Source organism: Sarcophilus harrisii, chromosome 3, assembly GCF_902635505.1.
Source record: "Sarcophilus harrisii chromosome 3, mSarHar1.11, whole genome shotgun sequence".
In the NCBI taxonomy this organism is placed as follows: domain Eukaryota; kingdom Metazoa; phylum Chordata; class Mammalia; order Dasyuromorphia; family Dasyuridae; genus Sarcophilus; species Sarcophilus harrisii.
The window spans coordinates 382,258,879-382,282,834 of record NC_045428.1 but is presented as its reverse complement, the minus strand read 5'-3'; the positions used below and the strand labels follow the sequence as shown (position 1 = coordinate 382,282,834).

The 23,956-nt window shown below is 31.8% G+C and overlaps 1 protein-coding gene across 3 annotated transcripts in view; it reads right to left on the bottom strand.

Annotated features, from left to right (window-relative positions):
* Positions 1–1,088, bottom strand: part of CALCRL (calcitonin receptor like receptor) — a 112,852-nt gene extending 111,764 nt beyond the window's left edge. For 2 of the 3 annotated variants that reach the window (XM_023499325.2, XM_031960347.1), the window contains exon 1: positions 534–1,088. The gene's annotated coding sequence lies outside the window, so the exon portion shown is untranslated. The remainder of the gene's footprint in view (positions 1–533) is intronic. The other variant, XM_003764037.4, reaches the window with a different exon arrangement.
* Between the last annotated feature and the right edge of the window lie 22,868 nt (positions 1,089–23,956).

Sequence of the window (23,956 nt, the reverse complement as noted above, 5' to 3'; positions counted from 1 at the left end):
TCAAGTGCAATCAATGGAAAGCTAGTGTTTTTCCCTTAATTGTCTGTTTGATAACAGTGCCAGTGAGAGTAAGAGACCTCAGGAGTAGAGAGCCGGTAGAGTTTTTCATTTATTCTTCCTCTTTCCTAAGAGTCCCAATTGTGCTGAAAGAGTTTGAGACCTTTTTTTTCTGAAACAATTGCTTTAATATCTTCCAGCTGGCAAGAATAAAACTTGCTTAATATTAGGGATATAAGAAAATAGTATATAACCCATAGCTAATTTTGAAGATCTATTCCCACAAGAGCTCCTTTCAAGTCATTCAACTTTTATTTCTTGTTTACAAAAAACAAAAATTCGGGATACTGATATAAATTATAGTACATTTAGTAGTTAACAAGATTTCTACTCTTACTGTTGCACTCTATAGTTCATCTAACATACATAAATGTTTCCAGCCTCTCCCAATGTTACTAACTAATGCCCATGAAACAATCTTAAGTCAAATGACATTATCATTTACAATACTTAGATATGCTTTAATATGTACTTACCCAGCTCAGTTCCTGAGGAATTTTTTTATAAAGTAAGATGCAATTTGATTTTTCTGAGATTCTGCAGAAGAGATTCTCCCCCTCAGGCAAGGTGAGGAAACAGCAAAAGATTTGCAATTTGATCCTGCAAACTGGGTGTAATCCAGTTATCAGAGCCTGGTGATCTTAATGGAAGAGGTTAGATTGCTCTACTGTGGAGAGAGGGCTTGTTCTGAGTGGAATTGGAAGTGTTGTCAGATTGTAAGAGATCAGCAGCAGAAGGGAAACATCAGAGCTTCCTGTTACATCACTCTGACCCCGCCTGCATTTAGTGTTAGATTACTTTCTTGCTCAAATAGCACACCCCAGGAAAGCTGTGCTCCTCTTCTCAGGCAGGAGCAAGAAACAGCCTGAGCAGAAACAGTTCCTAAAGTCATGAATACATTGTTACTAGTAAAGACTGGCTGGCTTGCATCTTCCTTGTGTTCTGTTAGGACTTGTCAAGCAGATACATTAGAGACTTGAATAAAGTTGATCTGAAAATAATACTCTATTTAAAGGAGTTGAATTAAGCACATGGGATTGGGTTGCCTATCAATATGAACACTCACAATGGGACATACAACCCTTTAAAGAGTTTCCAGAAGGGGAAAAAATAAACCAGTGCCTAAACTCATATTTACTCAGAAGTGAACAATGAGAAAGATTAGCTGCATTCCTCTATGCTAATTCTGTAATCTGACTCCAGCCCATATGAATTCTGATAATACATACGTATCACAGACCATACTTTATAGACAGAGTCTGAGAAATGTTGCTTTTATGATCTTCTCTAAAACATATGATATATTTATGACTAGTAATAGTTTTAAATAACTTAGAGACAGGATAGTTTGCAAATAGAATACTGTATTTCTGTCTTAAAACTCCATGAATTTATCAGTCATTTAACTCTTACTGAGTACTCACAGGTGGCAGCTGCATGTGGACAACAGATCCAGCCTCTGAGATTACAAATCTTTGTGTTGAAGTACTGCAGATGGCTTACATTTTCTATAATCCATGTCTACATGGAAATCTTTAGCTACAGAAAATGAAGCAAGACTTAAGGAAACTGGAACTGAAATTCGTAGTTATCAGTAGTCCTATGTTTTAATTGAAATAAAACATCACCACCTCCTAGAAGTAAACTATAAATAAAAATGTCATGTTGCTAAAACATACACCTAAATAAATCAGAACAAAATGATAGGAGGGCAAGTGATAGAGGACTTTGTCTCTCTTTCTCTGTGATTCTCTGCTTCTGTCTCTGTCTCTCTTTCTGACTATCTCTCACTCTCATAATTCAAACTTTGTTTAGGTGACTTTATGTCAAACATACAAGTGAAAAGTGAAAAAGTTAATCAATCATCCTGATGTTTCCAAATAGGTTGACTAAGATTTTTATATCCAGAATATCCAGATGATTCATGAGGTTTTTCATTTTCACTGAAGTATGAAGCATATGGATTCAACCCAAATCTCAGTCTCTAAATTTGGAGAACTGAACATGTATAAATATTTAATTCATGTATGAAATGTTTTAATCTGAAAAGAAAGTTTGAAAAAAAATAAATTTTTGAAAAAAAAATCCACTCTCATAAAGCATTTAATTCATCAGACAACCATTTTTCTTAATTAACAGGTTCCACATGTACAACAGTATATCAATGATTTATTATGATATTTTAAAAGCAAGATATCTTATTTTGCCTGAAGGAAATACCTCTTTTACATGAATATAGTATTTTTATTTAGCATTTCATTATGTATATTTCATTTTAAAAAACTTTATCAAAAAGAAAAACAATTTTCCCAGATATTTTGTAAGCATTAAAAGTTCCAGAAAAACTTGTGGCTATAAGGAAAAAATCTTAATTCTGTGACTCAGAACATTCATGTCATTGTAATAACTGGAATTTGAAAATGGCTTGAAGTTATTGAGTCTTAGGTTTTTTTTTTTTTCATTTTATCATCTTTACAAAATAAATTCCTGAGCTATATAAATTATAATCCATTATGCTGTGAATGTAGTTAAGTTCAAAGATAAATAAAAATGAATATTTTAAGATGGAGTATGGTCAATTTGTGCTAATGTAATCTGAGAGTATAGAAATTGAGGACTAGGAGAGCTTTCCAAATTAAGGAACAATTCAAGAGTTCTAAATGTCATGAGTCTTAGATACATGACATTCTGTGAAACATCAGCCACTGCACATAAATCATGAAAAACTGAATTGCTAAAAGAAGCCCATTAATCTATATATGAGGAGCTGAGATAAATCCTGTACAGCACCAGCAGTAGCTACAAATCATGATCTTTTGATCTGAGTTGAATAAAACACACACACACACACACACACACACACACACATACACACACACACACAGAGTTCATTTTAATGCAACTAAATATATAGCAGGAACTACATATGAAAAGTAGGACAGGCAATGATTCCTAAAAAATTTGAGTCATGGAAGAGATAACTACTGGAAACTGAATAACATGAAGTTTGAGTGATGAAAAATAGCATGTATTCTAAAGTATAACTTTTCTTGTTTTAGAATGTGGTATTTAAGAACAAATGGTTAGTTCTGTCAACAAATGGTTTGTCTGTTAGGGGCAACCACAGCAGGCTAATCAACTTCTCATTGATAACAAGGAACCCTTTAATCTCTAGAATAAGGAGGAAAGGCTACAGATAGTTATAGAGAGAGGCCATGGAAATTTATTGTCAGCTAGACTTTACACATAAAATTGAAAATGCAGGCTCTCGTTTCAGCTTCCATTGAGGAAATTATTTAACTTTGCATGGTTTTCTATTTCTCTGTCTATAAAGGGAGGCAATTTGACCAAATGATTTCAAAGATTTCTTCTAGTTTTGACAAGGTTTGTATTCATTTAATGGAAAACTGAATAAAAGTAGCATTTCTTTCACAACATGAAGAGGAAAATAAATAATGAAAAGGTTTCATTAAAACAATTCTTTTTGATGGGTGGAAGACACTTGAACAGTTTACAAAATTCTTTCACATACACAAAACGGTCATTTAATTCAAACAACTACTCCATAAATTTGGCAGGGACTATCATCTGCATTTTAGAGATATGGAAAATGGACTTCAAGGAAGTAAAATAATATGTCTTGCACAGAGACTAATAGCAGAACATACTTTGAAAATGAAGTCTTCTGGTGGCTTTTTTCTCTATACTCAGGAGGGTGCTGGTAAAGATTGAACAACTGGATCTCCAGGAATACACACACACACATACACACACACACACACACACACACACACGTATGTGTGCCTCTTTCATGAGTTTCTACAAGGGGGAGAAAATAAACTAGTGCCTAACTCAAATTTTACTCTGAAGTGAATAATGAGAAAGATTAGCTGCATTCCTCTATATTGATTCTGTAATTCAAATCCAGTTCCTTATTAATTCTGATAATGCATGCATGCCTTAGATTACATTTTCTAAAAAGAGGAAGATAAATTTCACCTTTATGATCTTCCCTTTGAGATGTTATGTATTGTATGACTAGTTTATAAGGCACTAGTTTTAATATTTTATGCTGCATTGATTAGCATTTCCTTTATTACATTTTTAAGTCTAGCCAATCTACAAAATAGTAAATCATGCTTCCTTTTATAACATTTGCTGATTTCCAAGGTGCAATCACTCACACTGAAAATTTTCTATTCTGATATTACAACCCAGTATGAGCTGGGTTCCAACACAACCCTGCCTATATCACACATGCAAGACTCTAATAGTAAATCCTAAGGTGTTTTCTAGTTTAGTTTTTTTTTTCTATTTGTGGTTTGAAGTTAACTGATAGGATTTAGAGACATTTCATTAAGATTCAAGAAAAGTTTTCTGAGTGTAATCTACAAGCCTGCTGAATGCCAAAAAGTGAAGCCAAGATCCAAGCCCTTGTACACATTCTATTATCAGAAATAGAGTAGCATTTTCTTTGACATAGATCTGCTAAAGAGCCACACATGTAGAAATTAGATTACAGCAAGATTTCTAATTTGGGGCTATAAAATGATTTAAATATAATGGGCAAAAGAAATTTTATAACAACATACTGAGTTCTAGGTACAAACACAAAACTAGAGAGATACTAGAGTAGAGGATATTATTCAGAGAGGGAATGATTCCTAGAAGAGGAAAAAAAAAAAAAAACGCTGGACTAGCCATGAGTGATGATGTAGTTACCAGGAGTACAAGTAATAATTTGAATTGCAAACCTAGTGATAGTAATTGACATTTGTAAAGCATGATGAAATTTGTAAAATAACTTCCCCATAATCAGCCTGAAAAGTGGGTAACATAAATATTATTAGAGGCAACTAAACAATACATTGGAAAAAACACACAGGACTTGGAATCAGGGAGTCCTGAATTCAAATTCTGCCTCAGGCACTTAGTAGAACTGTGATTTTGGGTCAATCATTTAACCTCCATCTCCTTCAGTGTTCCCATCTGTAAAATATGGATACTAGTACTTACCTCATAGGGGTTTTCTGAGGATCAAATAAGATAACATGTAAAATATTTTACACAATTTACATAAGTTATGTAAATGCTAGGTATTTTTATTCTATAACCATGTAGCTTATAAAGAAATTTAAGTTCAGAAAAATTAATTAACTTGTATGGAGTCATACAGCTAGTGTATTTCAGAGCCAAACTCTGAAATTGAGCTTCCTGACAATAAACCTGCATTCTATTAAAAAAAACATCCCATAGTTTCTTCAATCAGATGTATTTTATATAATAATTATTATTAATAACTAATTTTATATAGTACTTTAAGGTTTTTCAAATTTCTTTATTTTTTAATTTCATTTGATACTCACAACAACCTATGAGGGAGGTGTCATTATTATTTCCATTTTATAAATGAGGAAATTGAGACTAATATATATATACATATTTAATTTTAAAGAAATAGATGAACATATATGCAGGTGTCTATATATAATATAAATATGTATATATACACATACATATTTCATTTAGAATATATGACTGATCATAACACATCAGTTCTTTCAAATGTGCATACTTATATAGTAGTCTATTTATCCATCATACTTGAAAGCAAGCTTTCTATTCATATGAGAGTGACTATTCTTATGGAAAGAGTCTCACCAAACCCAGAGGTTTTCTTTGCTACAGTTGCTCACAATGTTAAGCACTTAGTCAGAAACAGTATCTTAAAATAAGGACAACAACACAAAATTATATGCTTAGAGAAAGAATTATGTGCCTTGAGTAGATTACTCACTTAAAGAATGTTTGCAAGAATTATGCTAGATTTGTTTTTGACATTGCCCGAGTCACATGGGCTTGAATTTAAGAACAGTACTTTGAGTGACTATTTTGTTCACTGCTGAATTTAAGGAATAGAATGGTCTTTCTAAGTTTTCATTGACACAACATTGTTGAATTCAATTAGATAAACACTTATTAAATATTTCTTATGAGTAAAATGTTCTCAGTGTTGAAGATGTGAAGACAATAATTAAATAATCCCACCTTCAAGAAGCTTACATTCTGCAATATTGTATATAGGTTACAATATTACCATCAATGAATTATTATTTTTACTTATACTATGTGACAAGTGACAAGTTACAGATCAGTTATCTATCCTAACTGGTTGTTCCTCACATTTATTAAAATGCATATCTTTTTCTAAAATTCTCCTCTCCAAATAATAATAACTTACTTACTAGAAAAAAAAATTTACTAACTCAACAAAACCATACCTTTTTACTTTTAAAATATATTGTACTTTATTTACAGAAACAAAATGCTTGAGATTCTACTTTTATTTGTTTACTGAATTAATTAGTTTATTTAAAAGGCCTTTAAAATTGTTGTCCAAGTATTTGATTCCTTTCAAGTCATTCCACTGAAGCTTAGATTGACTATCTATGAAAAGTTTTTTTTTTTTTTTTTTATTTCAGGGCTATTGAAACTTAGGCTATTATTTATATTAACAGAGTGTTCACCTAATTGTTTAGTTAAATGAGCCATTTTTTCAATCTGATTAAGTACATAATCTAGCAATTATCCTAACCAAAATCATAACATCATTCTTCAAAAATATTAAAAGGTAAATATGTTTAAACTTAAAGTAGCCAACAATAATTCTTATATATATTCCTGAAGAAAATACTGCTTTTATAACATCTGTACTGGGTTGATAATTTGCATCCATGATGCAAATTATATTGTTCCTTCTAACTAGGGCCTAAAGAAATCTTCTAGTGCTCAAAGAGAATCCAACAAGAGACCCAAAACAAAGTGACCACAATCTGTCTATCCCTTCAATCATCTTTTGTTCAATTCTGATGGGAACTTTTATCTGTGAAGGAACTCAGGATATATATTTTTTTAACAGGAAGCCTAGTTCATTCTCATAGTTGGGTGGGCCTAGAAGAAGGGTGATTGTGGCTAGAATAGGAAATGACAATTTATTCAGTAAGAGTGCAGTCAATTTAAATGGTATGTACATGTGAAAATGAAATTTAGTTTTAACTGGAAAGTTCTGCACGTGATGAAAAGCTTAATATTTGCACAAGAGAGCAATGCTGGCTATAGAATGATTTTGCTGAGCACAAATGTTCTAAGACAATGATGTGGTCTTACATGGCAAATTGTACCATCCCTGTCCCTCGAAACTAATTTTAAAAATACTTGCTCTTCTTTCCATGATGATCTAAATAAGTTCTTTTGGGATAGTATAGTTCAGTTTTTAGATGGCTCTGTCTATTGTGTAATTATTTTGATAATCTAATTGTATGCTTGGAATTATTATTATTATTATTATTAGTTACTAATTTTCTCACTAGTGATGTCTTATATTTAGACCTTGAAGGGGCTGTCAAGCTCATCACATCCATTCCCTTCAATTTATTGATGATGAAACTGAAGCTGAAGAAATGAAGTAACTTGTTTGAAGCCTTGTAAATAGTGTTACTATTCAGTTCTAAATTCATTTTATGTGATTCTAGGTAAAGGCATCAGGATTTTAACACAGGGTGTTTGATTTCAGTTATGGCGCTACTTATGATATTTTGCAAATAGTGGAGTAGAAGACACCTAAGGTTGCTTTTAGCTGTAGAATTCCATAATTGTATGAATTATTAATTTCACAGAAGGAAATATTTCAATTGTGTAATTATAAAGGTTTTGTATAAATAAACACTTGAAATATAATTACTAAATAGTAAACCAATTATGTTAAAATATAGAAAGATCATGTGCAATTAACTAATTTTAAAATTATTGGACTATTTTAAACAGAAATAATCTGTTTATTCATGCATATATACAACTATAAAATGTTAGAAAATAAAGTATGCTAAAGATTTTGTATTTAACATAAATCCATGTTTTTATACAAAAGTGAGTACTATATAACAAGATGAGATGGTTACACAAACATGTATACATATCATAATTAATCCATTGTTTAATTATGGATGTATAAATTCCTTCACAGACCTTTATAGTATACCTTGTAGTATTAGATATTAGTAGTCTTATGCTGCCATCTAGTGTTAATCACTTTGTGACTTTCAACAAAATCTCTTTTCTAGCATGAATAACAAATCAAAGTTGTATTCTCTGTTTTTTTGTGCAAAGCAAGTTTCCATTCTCAAGGTTTCATTCTTATCCACATGGCCATTAGCTTTTGAATGTACAATTACTTGACGATAAACTTTAAGAAGCAACCATTTAGAAAACAGTAATTAAGAATTCCATCTCTCTCTCTCCAACCCTGTCTCTCTGTGTATGTGTTTCCCTTTGTCTCTATTACAAATGTCTGTCTTTTACTGTTTTATTTCTTTCTGTTTCTCTAACTTTCTTTGTCTGTCCGCATCTCTCTTCTCTATCTCTTCCTATCTCTCAATTTCTGTTTCTATTTCTGTCTGTCTCTATTATTTTAATCTTTGTAAATAACACCAAGATAAATTCACCTGTGTCAAAAGGCTATTTCTATACAATGCTGGAACATCTAATTAGCTTAGTCAAAAATACAGTCAGTTTAGTGGGAAAGATCTGACACAGGGGATTTTTATATAGTCACTACTGAGTTGATTTAATAACATTTCTTTTTGCTTTAAAAAATCTGGTTATTCAAATATCATCTTTTTTTCTTTTTCAAAACCTTTTCTAAGTGTGTGTCTGGGGGGGGGTATAATCTTTACCAAAAAAAAAAATTTGCTAGAAATGATTCCTTTAAAACGGACCACAAATGTGGTCCTAAAATAGGAAATATTTTATTACCCACAAATTATAGGCTGATCTGTCTGGTAGATTGCCTTTAAGTCTCTCTAGCAACTTTACAAAACTTTTCTTCAAGATGCTATATTATGTGAAGCTCAAAACAAAATTCAAAAGGAATTATTCTCCAATTTGTCACCAAGAACTAGAAAACCATGCATATCCTTTGACCTAGCAAGAGCACTACTAGATTTGTATCCCAAAAGAGATATAACAGAGAAAAAGCACCTATATGTACAAAACCATTTATGGCATTATTTTTCTGGGAACAAGGAATTAAAAACTGAGGAGATGCCCATCAATTGGGGAATGACTCAACAAATTGTGATATCTGATTTTGATGGTATATTATTGCACTGTAAGAAATGATGAGCAATTTGCTTTCAGAAAACCTTGGACAGACTTTGATGAGCTGATGCAAAATGATGTGTTAACTGTATACAAAGTAAGAGCAATACTGTAAGATGACCAGCTGTAAATGACATTACCCTCAACCATGATCCGAGACAACAGTGAAAGACTTATGATGAAAAATGTTTTCCATACCCAAAGAACAAAAGGATGGCTTCTGAATACAGATTGAAGCTACTTCTTTTTACTTTATATTTCTTGTTTGTTTGTTTGTTTGTTTGTTTGTTTTGGCATATGTTTTCTCTCACAACTTGACCATTATGGAAATCTTTTGCATGATTATACATTTCTGACCTATATTGAATTGCTTGCCTTCTCAGTATGATGGTTGGGATGGGAAGGAAGGAAAGAAGACAATCCGGAACTCAAAAGTTTTAAAAGCAAATGTTAAAAATTGTCTTTACATGTAACTCTGGAAAAATAAAATTTAAATAAATGAAAAATAAACTAAGATCTTCATTAATGTTTGTCATTTTGTTTCTAAACTTCTATTTTTGCATTTCAAAGTTGCTACAAAGCTCTCATCTTGTAATCAGAATTGTTCAAAAGTTTTCTATTACATTAAAGAGAATCGTACTCTGTGATATATAAGTTTTGTTGTTATTATTACTGTTTCTAGTCTGTATCCTTCACCTTCTAGAATAATGTATTCTAACTTCTCTGATCTTTTAGAGTCATTAGTTTCTAAATTATGTGTGAATTTTCTGTGACTTTTTGTATTAGATTTTTTTTTTCTTTTTGACCATAGTAATTTCTCTTTGACTTGGCAGCTTCAAATTTTGATTATAGGGTTCTTGGAAGTTATTTTGAGATTCCCTTCAGGAAGTAACTAATGGATTATTTCAAAGAAATAATTGTGCTTCTAAGTGTCTAGGTTCTTTCATCATGGTTTTTAAATAGTTCAATGATCCTTAATTTTTCCCTCCTCTGTTTTACAGGGCAGCTGATTTTGCTATAATATAAGGCTATATTTTCTTCTATTCTTTCAGATATTTGATTTTATTTAGATCTTTCTCTTTATTTCATGAAGTTTCTATTTGGTCTATTCTAATGTTCTTGGAGTATGTTACAAAAGGAAGATATGCTTTCTTTTTGTGCCAAACTATGAATTCCTGTTTTTCTTGTTTAGGGTTAGGGTTAGGGGAACCTAGTGCTTTTATTTAATTTATAAAAACATTTCAAAACTCCTTTTGAAACGCTTGCTTCATTTCTTCCAGAAAGAGATGAAATTGAATTTGTGTTCAAGTTCTGTTTTTCTTTGGGACTTTGTTTGTAAATATATTGGAGAAATTCTATTCTTCTGAATTTGTGTCTCTCTGTCACCACAAAAAGCTTTTTATGATAGGATTCTCTTTCTTTGTCTGTTTACTCTTTCAGCCTACTTCCTAATTTTTGACTTTATATTAGGATCAGGCTATATGTATTTATAGAGGGAGTGCTAGGGTAATTTTGCTGTTTCTTTTTTGGGAGCATTGGGTATTATGTTATTCTAACATCTCAGGGACAGGTCAGTTTGGCAACCTACAACCTTTCCATTTTCCCAAAATGGTCAAATTCAATTGCTGGCTGGAGCTCTTTAAGTTGCTTATTTGGGTTTAGGTCTGAAGAACATGTTCACGGGTTTTCTTCCTTTGGAGTTTCAATACATCACTGAAGGACTTCACCACTATCAATGGAATGAAAAGCTCTATTATTTCAGAGGAATAGAATTGCGGGTTTCTCTTTTTCTGGTATTTCTAGCTATTTTTCTTCAAGTTTCAGAGTAGGACAGTATTTGGAACTGAGACCATGGCAGGGAGTTAAGGCTACTATTTGACTCTGAATTTGTCCCTCAGTACATATAAGTTTAAGATCATTGAAATAAAAAGATAATAAAGACTCCAAATGAAGTGAATACTATTATGCTTTAGCTGAAGTAAAAAAAAAATCAAGGGTAGCAATTTTGGTCTCAGATAAAGCAAAAGTAAAAATAGATCTTTTTAAAAAGAGATAAGAAAGGAAAGTAAATTTTGATAAAGGGCAATGTAAACAATGAAGTAGTAAGATACTAAATGTGAATGTGGTAGAGCAGTCAAATTCCTAGAGAAGATTTGTTAAGCCAGTTATATGAAGAAATGGACAGCAAAACTAAACTAATGGAGGACTTTAAACTTCTCCTCTCAGGATCAGACAAATCTAACCACAAAATGAACAAGAAAGAAATTAGGGAGGTTAATAGAATCCTGGAAACCTAAATATGGCAGATCTTTGGAGAAAATTGAATAAGGACAGAAAGGAAAACACCTTTTTCTCAGCAGTACATGACACCTACCCAAAAATAGACCCTGCATTATGGCATGAAATCTTATAATCAAATGCAGAAAGACAGAAATATGCAATAAAATTATATTCAATACAAGGCCAGGGAAAGATAGGCTAAAAACCAATTGGAAATTAAATAATCTAATTGTAAGCAATGAATGGATCAAATAAAAAATCACAGAAAAAATCCATAATTTCATCCAAGAGATTTACAATAATGAAACAATATACCAAAACCTATGGGATGCAGCCTGAGCAGTTCTCAGGGAGAATTTTCTATCCCTAATTAGCTACATGAATAAAATAGAGAAAGATGAGATCAATGGAACTAAAAAAGCTATAAAAGAACAAATTAACAATCGTCAATTAAATATCAAATGAAAAATTCTGAAACTGAAAGGTAAGATTAACAAAACTGAAACTAAGAAAGTTGTTGAAGTAATAATTAAATTTAGAGTTGGTTTTATGATAAAACCAGGAAAATAGATAAGTCTTTGGGTAATTTGATCAGAAAAAGTAAAGAAAACCAAATCACCAGCATAAAAAAATAAAAAGTATGAACTTATCACTAATGACAAAAAAATTAAATCAATAGTTAGGGGCTATTTTGCCCAACTGTATGGCAGGTCGTCTGATAATTTAATCGAAATGGATGAAGGATGTTTCAATGTTAGCAATAAGAAAAGAAAAAAAAATAAAAGAATTAGAGTAGGCAATGAAGAAATAATTCTTCATATCATATAATAAATTTTCATATCATGCAGATGATATGATAATGTACTTAGAGAATTCTAGAAAATCATCCAATAATCTATTGGAAACAATTAACAGCTTTAACAAAATTGCAGGATGCAAAATGAACTCACACAAATCATCAGAATGTCTATGTATTACAGATCAAGCCCACCAGCAAGACATATAAAGAGAAATTCCACTTAAAAGTATTGTAGACAATAAAATACTGGGGAATCTACCTGCCAAGACAAACCCAAGAACTATGTAAACACAATTACAAAACACTTTTCAAAAAATAATGCCACATATAATTGGAATTGGAATTGCAATTGGAAAAAATATCATTTGATCGTGGCTATGTTGAATATAATAAAAATTAAAATTCTTCCTAAATTGATCTACTTGTGAAGTGCCATGCCAATCAAACTACCAAAAATTATTTTATAGAACTAGAAAAAATAGTAAGAAAATTTATCTGAAAGAGCAGAAAGTCAAGTATATCAAGGGAATCAATGAAAAAAGGAATATTGTGGCTAAATTCCAGAACTATCAGACCAAGGAAAAAATACTACAAGCAGCAGAGAAAAAAAAAAAACAAAAAACAAAAACAATTCAAATACAGAGGAACCACAGTAAGTATTACTCAGAATCTAGCAGCATCCACATTAAAGAAAGGATCAAAGGGCCTGGAATCTGATATTCTAAAAGGCTAAGGAACTTGGTATGGAGCCAAAATAATTTGCCCAGCCAAACTGAGCATTTTCTTCCAGGGAAGAAGATGGACATTCAATGAAATAGGTGAATTTCATTTATTTCTGATGAAAAGACCAGAACTAAACAAAAAGTTTGACCTCCAAATATAGGACTCAAGAGAAGCATAAAAAGGTAAAAAGAAATCTTGGGATATATATAAAGAGTAGATGTATAATTTGGTTTTACTGTTATAATATCGAAAAGCATCTAGAGGCAGAAAGGAAAGTGTACCAGAAAAAGGGAAAAGTGGCGATTCCAGATCTCATGAAGAGGCAAAGGAAACCTATTATATCTGAGAGAAATAAGGGAGGGGGGTGAACATAGTGTGAATCTTACTCTCATCAGAATTGGCTCAAAGAGAAAATATTAGACATATTCGTTTTACAGAGAAACTTCACCTACCCCATTGAAAAGTGGGAAAATCAAAAAGGGAAGGAGTAGGATAAATAGAAAGGAATACAAAAATTGTAAAGGAAAGGTTTAAGAAAAGGAGAAGGACTCTAAGGGGGGGGGGAATCTTAAAGAGGGAGGGCTGCATGAGGCAAGTGGGCTCACAAGTTTAATATTGGGAAGGGGGATGAGGGCAAAAGGAAAGAGAAAAGCATAACCTGGGGTTAACAAGATGGCATGAAATATAGAATTAGTAATTTAACCCCAAATGTGAATGGGCTACACTCCCACATGAAATGGAGGTGGATGGCAGACCGGATTAAAAGTCAGCATCCTACAATATCTTGTTTACAAGAAACACTTGAAGCAGAGTAATACATACAGAGTAAAGGTAAAAGGCTGGAGCAGAATCTACTATATTCCAGGTGAAGTCAAAAAAGTAGGGGTAGCCATCCTGATCTCAGATCAAGCAAAAAATGATCTAATTAAAAGAGATAAGGAGGGGCACTATATCTTGCTAAAAGGGTAGCATAGATAATGAAGCAATATCAATATTAAACATATATGCACCAAGTGGTGAAGCATCTAAATTCCTAAAGAAGTTAAGAGAGTTCCAAGAAAAAATAGACAACAAAACTATAATAGTGGATCTCAACCTTGCATTCTCAGAACTAGATAAATCAAACCACAAAATAAATAAGAAAGAAGTTAAAGAGGTAAATAGAACACTAGAAAAGTTAGGTATGATAGATCTTTAGAGAAATCTAAATGGAGACAGAAAGTAGTACCCTTTCTTTTTGGCAGTTCATGGAACCTATACAAAAATTGACCATATATTAGAACATAAAGGCCTCAAATTCAAATGCAGAAAGGCAGAAATAGTAAATGCATCCTTTTCAGATCACAATGCAATAAAAATTACATTCAATAAAAAGCCAGGGGAAAATAGACCAAAAAGTAATTGGAAACTAAATAATCTCATCCTGAAGAATGAATGGATGAAACAGTAAATCAAAGACACACTTAGTAATTTTCACTCAAGAGAATGACAATAATGAGATGGCATACTAAAATGTGTGGAATGCAGCCAAAGCAGTAATATGGGGAAATTTTATTATCTCTAGAGGCCTACTTGCATAAAATGGAGAAAAAGAAAATCAATGAATTAGACTTGCAACTAAAAAAGCTAGAAAAAGAGCAAATTCAAACGTCTCAATCAAACACTAAACTTGAAATTCTAAAAATAAAGGAGAGATTAATAAAATTGAAAGCAAAAAACCTATTGAATTAATAAATAAAAGAGTTGGTTCTATGAAAAAAATAGATAAAGCCTTGGTAAATTTGATTAGTAATAGGAATGAGGAAAATCAAATTATTAGTCTTAAAAATGAAAAGGGAGAACTTGCCACTAATGAATAGGAAATTAGAGCAATAATTAGGAGTTACTTTGAGCAACTTTATGCCAATAAATTAAATGAAATGGGGAATACCTTCAAAAATATAGCTTGCCCAGATTAACAGAGGAAGATATCGTCTCATTTTAGAAAAAGAAATAGAACAAGCTACTAATCAATTCCCTAAAAATAATCCCCAGGCCAGATGGATTTACATATGAATTCTACTAAACATTTAAAGAACAATTAACTCCAATGCTGTATGAGCTATTTGAAAAAATAGGGAGTGAAGGAGTCCTACCAAATTCCTTTTATGACACAGACATGGGACTGATACCTAAACCAGGTAGGTTGAAAACAGAGAAAGAAAATTATAGACCAATCTCACTAATGAATATTGATGCAAAAATCTTAAATAAAATACTAGGAAAAAGATTACAGAAAATCATCCCAAGACTACACGACCAAATAAGATTTATACCAGGAATGCAGGGCTGGTTCAATGTTAGGAAAACTATTAACATAATTGACCTTATCAATAAATAAATTAATAAAAAACATATGATCATCTCAATAGATGCAGAAAAAGCATTTGATAAAATTCAACACCCATTCTTATTAAAAACACTAGAGACTATAGGGATAAATGGACTTTTCCTTAAAATAGTCAATAGCATCTACTTAAAACCTTCAGTAAACATCATATGTAATCTTGATAAACTGGAACCATTACCAACAAAATCAGGAGTGAAACAAGGTTGTCCACATCCCCATTACTATTCAATATAGTATTAGAAATGCTAGCTTTGGCAATAAGAGATGAAAAAGAGAATAAAGGAATTAGAGTAGGTAATGAGGAAACCAAATTATTACTCTTTGTAGAAAATATGATGGTATACTTAAAGAACCCCAGAGATTCTATTAAAAAGCTATTAGAAATAATCCACAACTTTAGCAAATTTGTAGGATACAAAATAAGGCCACATAAATCCTTAGCATTTTTATACTCCATTAACAAAATCCAACAGCAAGAGCTAGAAAGAGAAATTCCATTTAAAATAACTGTCAATAGTATAAAATATTTGGGAATCTATCTACCAAAGGAAAGTCATGAAACATTTGAGCAAAACTACAAAACACTTTCCACATAAATAAAGCCAGATCTAAACAGTTGGAAAATATTAAGTGCTCTTGGATAGGTCAAGTGAATATAATAAAGATAACAATACTACCTAAACTAATCTATTTATTTAGTACTAAAACAATCAGACTCCCAAGAAACTTTTAATGACCTGGAAAAAATAACAACAAAATTCATCTAGAAGAAAAAAAGGTCAAGAATTTCAAGGGAACTAATGAAAAAAAAATCAAATGAAGATGGCCTAACTGTACCTGATCTAAAACTATATCATAAAGCAGAGGTCACCAAAATCATTTGGTATTGGCCAAGAAATAGACTAGTTGATCAGTGGAATAGGTTAGGTTCACAGGACAAAATAGTCAATAACTATATCAATCTCATGTTTGACATACCCAAAGACCCCAACTTTTGGGATAAGAATGCACTATTTGACAAAAACTGATGGGAAAATTGGAAATTAGTATGGCATAAACTAATCACTGACCCACAATTAACACTGTCCACCAAGATATGATCAAAATGGGTTCATGATTTTGGCATAAAGAATGAGATTATAAATAAATGAGAAGAACATAAGATAGTTACCTCTTGAACTTGTGGAGGAGGAAGGAATTTGTTACCAAAGAAGAACTAGATAGAGATCATTATTGATCACAAAATAGAAAAATTTGTTATATCAAATGAAAAAGCTTTTGTACAAACAAAACTAATGCAGATAAGATTAGAAGGGAAACAATAAGCTGGGAAAACATTTTTGCAGTTAAAGGTTATGATAAAGACCTCATTTCCAAAATATATAGAGAATTGGCTCTAATATATAAGAAATCAAGCCATTCTCCACTTGATAAATGGTCAAAGGATATGAACAGACAATTTTCAGTTGATGAAATTGAAACTATTTTTAGTTATATGAAAAGGTGTTCCAAATCATGATTGTTCAGAGAAATGTAAATTAAGACAATTCTGAGATACCACTACACACCTGTCAGATTGGCTAAGATGACAGGAAAAGATAATGAAGAATATTGAAGGGGATGTGGGAAAACTGGGACACTGATGCATTGTTGGTAGAGTTGTGAACAGATCCAGCCATTCTGGAGATCAATTTGTAACTATACTCAAAAAGTTATCAAACTGTGCATACCCTTTGATCCAGCAGTGTTACTACTGGGCTTATGTCCCACAGAGATATTAAAGAAAGGAAAGGGACCTGTATGTTGAAAAATGTTTGTAGCAGCCCTTTTGATAGTGGCTGGAAACTGGAAATTGAATGGATGCCCATCAATTGGAGAATGGCTGAGTAAATTATGGTATATGAATGCTATGGAATATTTTGTTATATAAGAAATGACTAGCAGGATGAATACAGAGAGTCTTGGAGAGACCTAAATGAACTGATGGTAAGTGAAATGAGCAGAACCAGGAGATCATTATACACTTCAACAACAATACTATATGAGGATCATTTCTGATGGAAGTGGCTATCTTAGGCAATGAGAGGATCCAATACAGTTCCAATTGATCAGTGATGAACAGAAACAGCTATACCCAGTGAAAGAATACTGGGAAATGAGTGTGGACCACAACATAGCATTTGCATTCTTTCTGCCGTTGTTTGCTTGCATTTTTGTTTTTTCCTCCCATGTTATTTTTACCTCTAAATCCGATTTTTCTTGTGCAACAAAAGAACTGTATAAATATTTAAATATATATTGTATTTAACATATATTTTAATATGTTTAACATGTATGGGAGTGTCTGTCATCTAGGGGAGGGGTTGGAGGGAAGGAGAGGGAAAATTGGAACAGAAGTGTTTTCAAGAGTCAATGTTGAAAAAATTACCCATGCACATGTTTTGTCAATAAAAAGCTATAATAATAATAATAAAAAAGAAATAGTGTCAGATCAGTGGAAGAGAAGAGATACACATGACACAATAGTAAAGATTTTTGCAGAAACAAAATCAACAGAAACAAGATTAAAAGAGAAGTACAAAGATGGGTGAAAATCTTTATAATCAGTGTTTCTAGTAAAGGTCTCATTTCTAAAATATGTAAAGAACTCTTTCAAATTTATTAGAATACAAGTAATTCCTTAATTGATCAGTCATCAAAGCATATGAGCAGACAATTTTTAGATGACGAAATTAAACCACCTATAGTTATATGAAAAAAAACGCTCTAAATCACCATTGATTAGAGAAATGAAAATTAAAACAACTCTGAGCTACCACTTCATACTTCTCAGACTGGCTAGGATGATAGGAAAAGATAATGATAAATGTTGGAGTGTATGGGAAAACTGGGACACTGATGCATATAGCTGGTGGTGTTGTGAAGTGATCCAACCATTCTAGAGAACAATTTTGAACAATGCCCAAAGGACTATAAAAATGTGTGTACTTTTTGACCCAGTAGTGTTATTACTGGGTCTGTATCCCAAGGAAATCATGAAGGAGGGAAAGGGACCCACATATGCAAAAGTGTAGCAGTTCTTTTTGTGGTAGCAAAATATTGGAAAATGAGTAGGTGCCCATTATTTATGGAATGGCTGAATAAATTGTGGCATATGAAAGTAATGGAATATTATTGTTCTATAAAAAATTGTTAACAAGTTGATTTTAGAACGGCTTGGAAAGATTTTCATGAACTGATGCTGAGTGAAACCAGCACAACTACAAATACATTGTATACAATAACAGCAAGAATGTGTGATGATCAATTATGAAAGACTTGGTTCTTCTCAGTGATTCAGTGATCCAAGAATTCTCAATAGACTTTGGACAGAAAATACCTTCTGCATTCAGAAAAAGAATTAAAGAGACTGATTATAAATCAGTACATACTATGTTCACTTTTTTTTTTTTTTAATCTCTTTCATGGTGTTCCCTTTTGTTCTGGTTTGTCTCTCCCAACATGATTCATAAAGCACTGTGTATTAAAAATAATAAATTTATTAGAAAAAATAATGATAATTAAATTAGAGAAAAAAGGAGAAATTAGCTTATGGATCTAAGGAGGAAAATTCAAGACTAAACAAATGATAACCATAATTAATCTATTAATAATCATTTGTTACATGCCTGTGTTATGCCAGGTACCATTCTGTGTGCTGAAATCACATGAAAAGGACAATTTTGACTGAGTAAAATTAAAAAAAAAAGATTTTACAAAACAAATATTGAAAAAGTTATAGGGAGAAAAAACTGGGAGAACATTTTTGCATCAACTTTTTCTGTGTTCTCCTGACAAATAAGCAACTGGTTCAAATATACATGGGTAAAATCTCTACCTTAATTAATAAATTATCAAAGGATTTGAACAGGTAGCATTCAAAACAAAATAAAATCTAATATATCAACAATTCTATCGGAAAATGCTCTAAATCATTAATTAGAGACATTCAAATTTGTTTCTGTTGTAATACTTCTCTTTGTCCCCTTACTAGAATTGTATTTTTATGAAATCACTCAGTCTTTTCAATTTGTTGAGAGTCTGTGAGGCTATCTACCCTCCCGCCCCATTCCTTTGTTTTTCTGCTGGACTTGTGTTTTAGGTAATATTAACACTAATCATAACTAGCACATACATTAACATCTACCAAATGCCTAGTCTTGTGATAAGGACTTTATAAGTATTATCTGATTTGCTCCTTACAACACCCTTGATAGGCATATGCTTTTATTATCTCCATGTTACAGTTGACAAAATTGCGACAAATTGTAAAGAAATGATTTGCCCAAAGTCACACAAGCTGAAGCTTCATTTGAACTCAAGGCCTTCCAAACTCCAAGATCTCAATCCACTATATGAACGAACTGCTCCATTACAACATATAAACATTCATTAAGTTACTACTATGTGTTAAGTACTTTACTAAACACTGAGGATACAAATAAAAAAAAAAATACAAATCTTTTCCTCAAAGAGTTTACAATTTAATGAAATAAGGTAATAAAAAAAGGAAACTGAAAAGTTGGGGGGGGGTATGGAAAAGAGTATTTAGTATGAGGAAAAGACATTCATGGAATTGAGAATAATCAGAACAGTAGTTGTAATATGAAGAGATGGCTCAAAATTCCAAGCTCTCTTGTGATAAGATTATCATTTTAGGGAAGCATAAAGATGGAGTAAAATAAAACATTTTACTTCCAAAGAGATTTTTACTTCTTATATTATTAGCATTTTGGAGAATTCTTTCATAAACTTAAACTAACATTTTTAATTCTTTTATTGAGAAGTCTTTCACATCCTTTTGCTAAATATATATTAAGAAAAGGCTTTTGATTGAATATAAAAAGCTGTTTCTCAATGGATAATTAGCATTCATGAATATGCATATATGTATATTATGCATATAATATACAATATACACATTTACTTTATGTAGCTGAACAAACATATAAATAGTTATAGATTGAGGTAGAGCCAAGATGGCAGAGTAAAGGTAGGAACTCACCTAACATCTCCCAGAGCCACTCCAAATTTCTTTAAATAATAATTTTAAACAAATTTTAGAACTTCAGAATACCCACAATGACAGAATAGAACATTTTACAGCTTAAGGAAACTTAGAAGGTCAACAGAAAATCTGTGACACCAGAGTGGGAGTCCAGTATGCAGTTCTGATGCAGGACACAGAGGCTTTGACTTCGGCCTTGATATCTGAATCAGCCGGGGTAGTGGTAAGTGAGGTAAGGAGTAAACCAAATTATCACTCTTTGCAGATAATATGATAGTATGTTTAGAGAACCCTAGAAAATCAAGTCAAAAAGTACTACAATTCACAACTTTAACAAAAGTGCAGGATTCAAAATAAATCCACATAAATCATCAGAATTTTTATATATTACCAAAAAAGACCAGCAGCAAGAAATAGAAAGAGAAATTCCATTTGAAATAACTATAGATAATATAAAATATTTGGGAATCCAAAACAAAGTCAGGAACTTATGAACATAGCTACAAAACACTTTCCACACAAATCAAGTCAGATCTACTCAATTAAAAAATATCAAATGCTCATGGGTAGGCCAAGCAAATATAATCAAAATGACAATACTATTAATCTATTTATTTAGTGCCATGCCAATCAAACTCCTAAGAAATTATTTTACAGAGCTAGAAAAAATAATAACAAAGTTTATTTGAAAGAAGAAAAGGTCAAGAATTTCAAAAGAATTAATGAAAAAATTGCCAATGAAAGTACCTAGCTGTGCCAGATCTAAAACTATTATAAAGCTGCAGTCATCAAAACCATTTGGTACTGACTAAGAAATAGTATTTGATCAGTGGAAAAGGTTAGGGTAACAGTACAGTCAATGACTACAATAATCTAGCACTTGACAAGCCCAAAGACCCCAGCCTTTGGGATAAGAACTCACTATTTAACAAAAAGTACTCAGAAAATTGGAAATTAGTATGAAAGAAACTAGGCATTAATTAATTAATTAATGCACAGGATAATGCATAATCTAACACATATACTTAGATACGGTTGAAATGGGTTCATGATTAATACATAAAGAGTGATATTATAAGCAAATTAGAAGAACATAGGATAGTTTACCTCTCAGATCTATGGAGAAGGAATTTGTGGCCAAAGAAGACCTGAAGTACATTGCAGAATACAAAATGGATAATTTTGATTATATTAAATTAAATTTTTTGTACAACAAAACTAATGCAGACAAGATTAGAAGGGTAGCAATAAATTGGGAAATTTTGTTTTTACCTTCAAGGATTCTGATAAAGGCCTCATTTATAAAATATATCGAGAACTGACTCAAATTTATAAGAATCCAAGCCATTCTCTAATTGAGAATTGGTCAAAGGATATGAACAGATAATTTTCAAATGAAGAAATTAAAACCATTTCTAGTCATATGAAAAGGTGCTATAAATCATTATTAATCAAAGAAATGCAAATTAAGACAACTCTGAGGTATCACTGCACCCCTCTCCAATTGGCTAAGATGACAGGGAAAGATAATGACGGATATTGGAGGGGATGTGGGAAAACTGGGACACTGATACATTTTGGTGGGACGGTGAATAGATCCATTCATTTTGGAGAGCATTTTGGAACTCTGCCCAAAGAGTTATCAAATTGTGTATACCCTTTGACCCAGCAGTGTTTCTACTGGACTTATATCCCAAAGAGATTTTTAAGGAAGGAAAAGGACCTACATGTGCAAAAATGTTTGTGGCAGTCCTTTTTGTAGTGGCAAGAAACTGTAAACTGAATGGATGTACATCAGATGGAGAATGGCCAAATAAGTTATGGTATATGAACATTATGGAATATTATTGTTCTGTAAGAACTGATCAGCAGGATGATTTCAGATAGGCCTGGAGAGACTTACATGAACTGATGCTAAGTGAAATGAGAAGTACCAGGAAATTGTTGTAAATGGCAACAAGATCATACCATGATCAATTCTGATGGACATGGCTCTCTTCAATAATGAGATGATTCAGAACAGTTCCAATTGCTTAGTGATCAAGAAAGCCATCTACACCCAGAGAGAGGACTTTGGATACTGAGTTCCGCTCACAACATGTTTTGAAAAATAAAAAGCTTCAATAAAGGGGGGAGGGGGAAAGAAAGAAAGAAAAAACAAAACTGTGCATACACTTTTATCCAGCAATGTTTCTCCTGGGCTTGTATCCCAAAGAGATCATAAAGGAGGGAAAGAGACCCATATATTCAAAAAATATTTGTGTCAACCCATTTGGTAGTAGCAAGAAACTGGAAACTGAGTTGATATACATCAATTGGAGAATAGTTGAATATGTTATTTTATATGAAAATTATGGAATATTATTGTTTTATTAAAATGATCAGCAGGATGATTTCAGAGAGGCCTAGAGAGACTTAGACGTACTGATGTTAAGTGAAGTTAACAGAACCAAGAGATCATTGTGCACAGTAACAATTAAGATTATACAATGATCAATTATGATGGACATGGCTCTTTTCCACAATGAGATGATTCAGGCCAGTGCCTATGGTCTTATGATGAAGAAATCCTTCTGCTTTCATAGAGAGGACTGTGAGAACTGAGTGTGGGTCACAATATTGAATTTTCACTCTTTTTATTATTGTTTGCTTGCATTTCATTCTTTCTCCTTTTTTTTTTTTACTTTTTGATCTGATTTTTCTTCTGCAACATGATAATTGTGGAAATACATATAGAAGAATTGCATGTATTTAATTACCTATATTGAATTACTTGCCATCTAGATGATGGGGTGAGGGAAAGGAAGAAAAAAAATGGAACACAAGATTTTGCAAGGGTGAATGTTGAAATTTATTCATGAATATGTTTTGAAAATAAAAAGCTTTAATAAAACAAAAACTTAATATTTATATTTGGTGCAGATTTAAAAACAAAGACCAGCAACAAGAGATACAAAAAGAAATTCCATTTAAAATTACTGTAGATAAGATATAATATTTGGGAGTTTACTTGCCAAGGCAAAGTCAGGAAGTATATGAACACAATTACAAAATATTTTCCACACAAATAAAACCAGATCTAATCAACTGAAAAAATATCAAGTGCTCATTGGTAGGCTGTCCTTAATTCTTCCCTGGTTTAGATATTAGGACTATCCTTAAAAAATTTATATGATAGGGTGAATTTTTTTCAATTTTTAAATAATTTGTACAGTATTAGTACTAAATGTTTTTTCAACATCTGATAAAATTATCTTTTAAATCTTTCAGAAACAGGAGTCTTCTTTCTGTCTCTCTTTGAGAATTCCTTTATAAGGAACAATATTTTTATGATTTTAGCTTTGGATATTTTCAAAAATGATTCTCTGTTCCTTTGATGTATTAGTCTTATTAGCATATAATTGTATATAGGTTCTCATAACTCTTTATTTCTTCTAGTTTTTTATTACTATATTTTCATTTCTATATTTGCTATTTTGTTGACTTTATATTCTGCCTTCTTTAG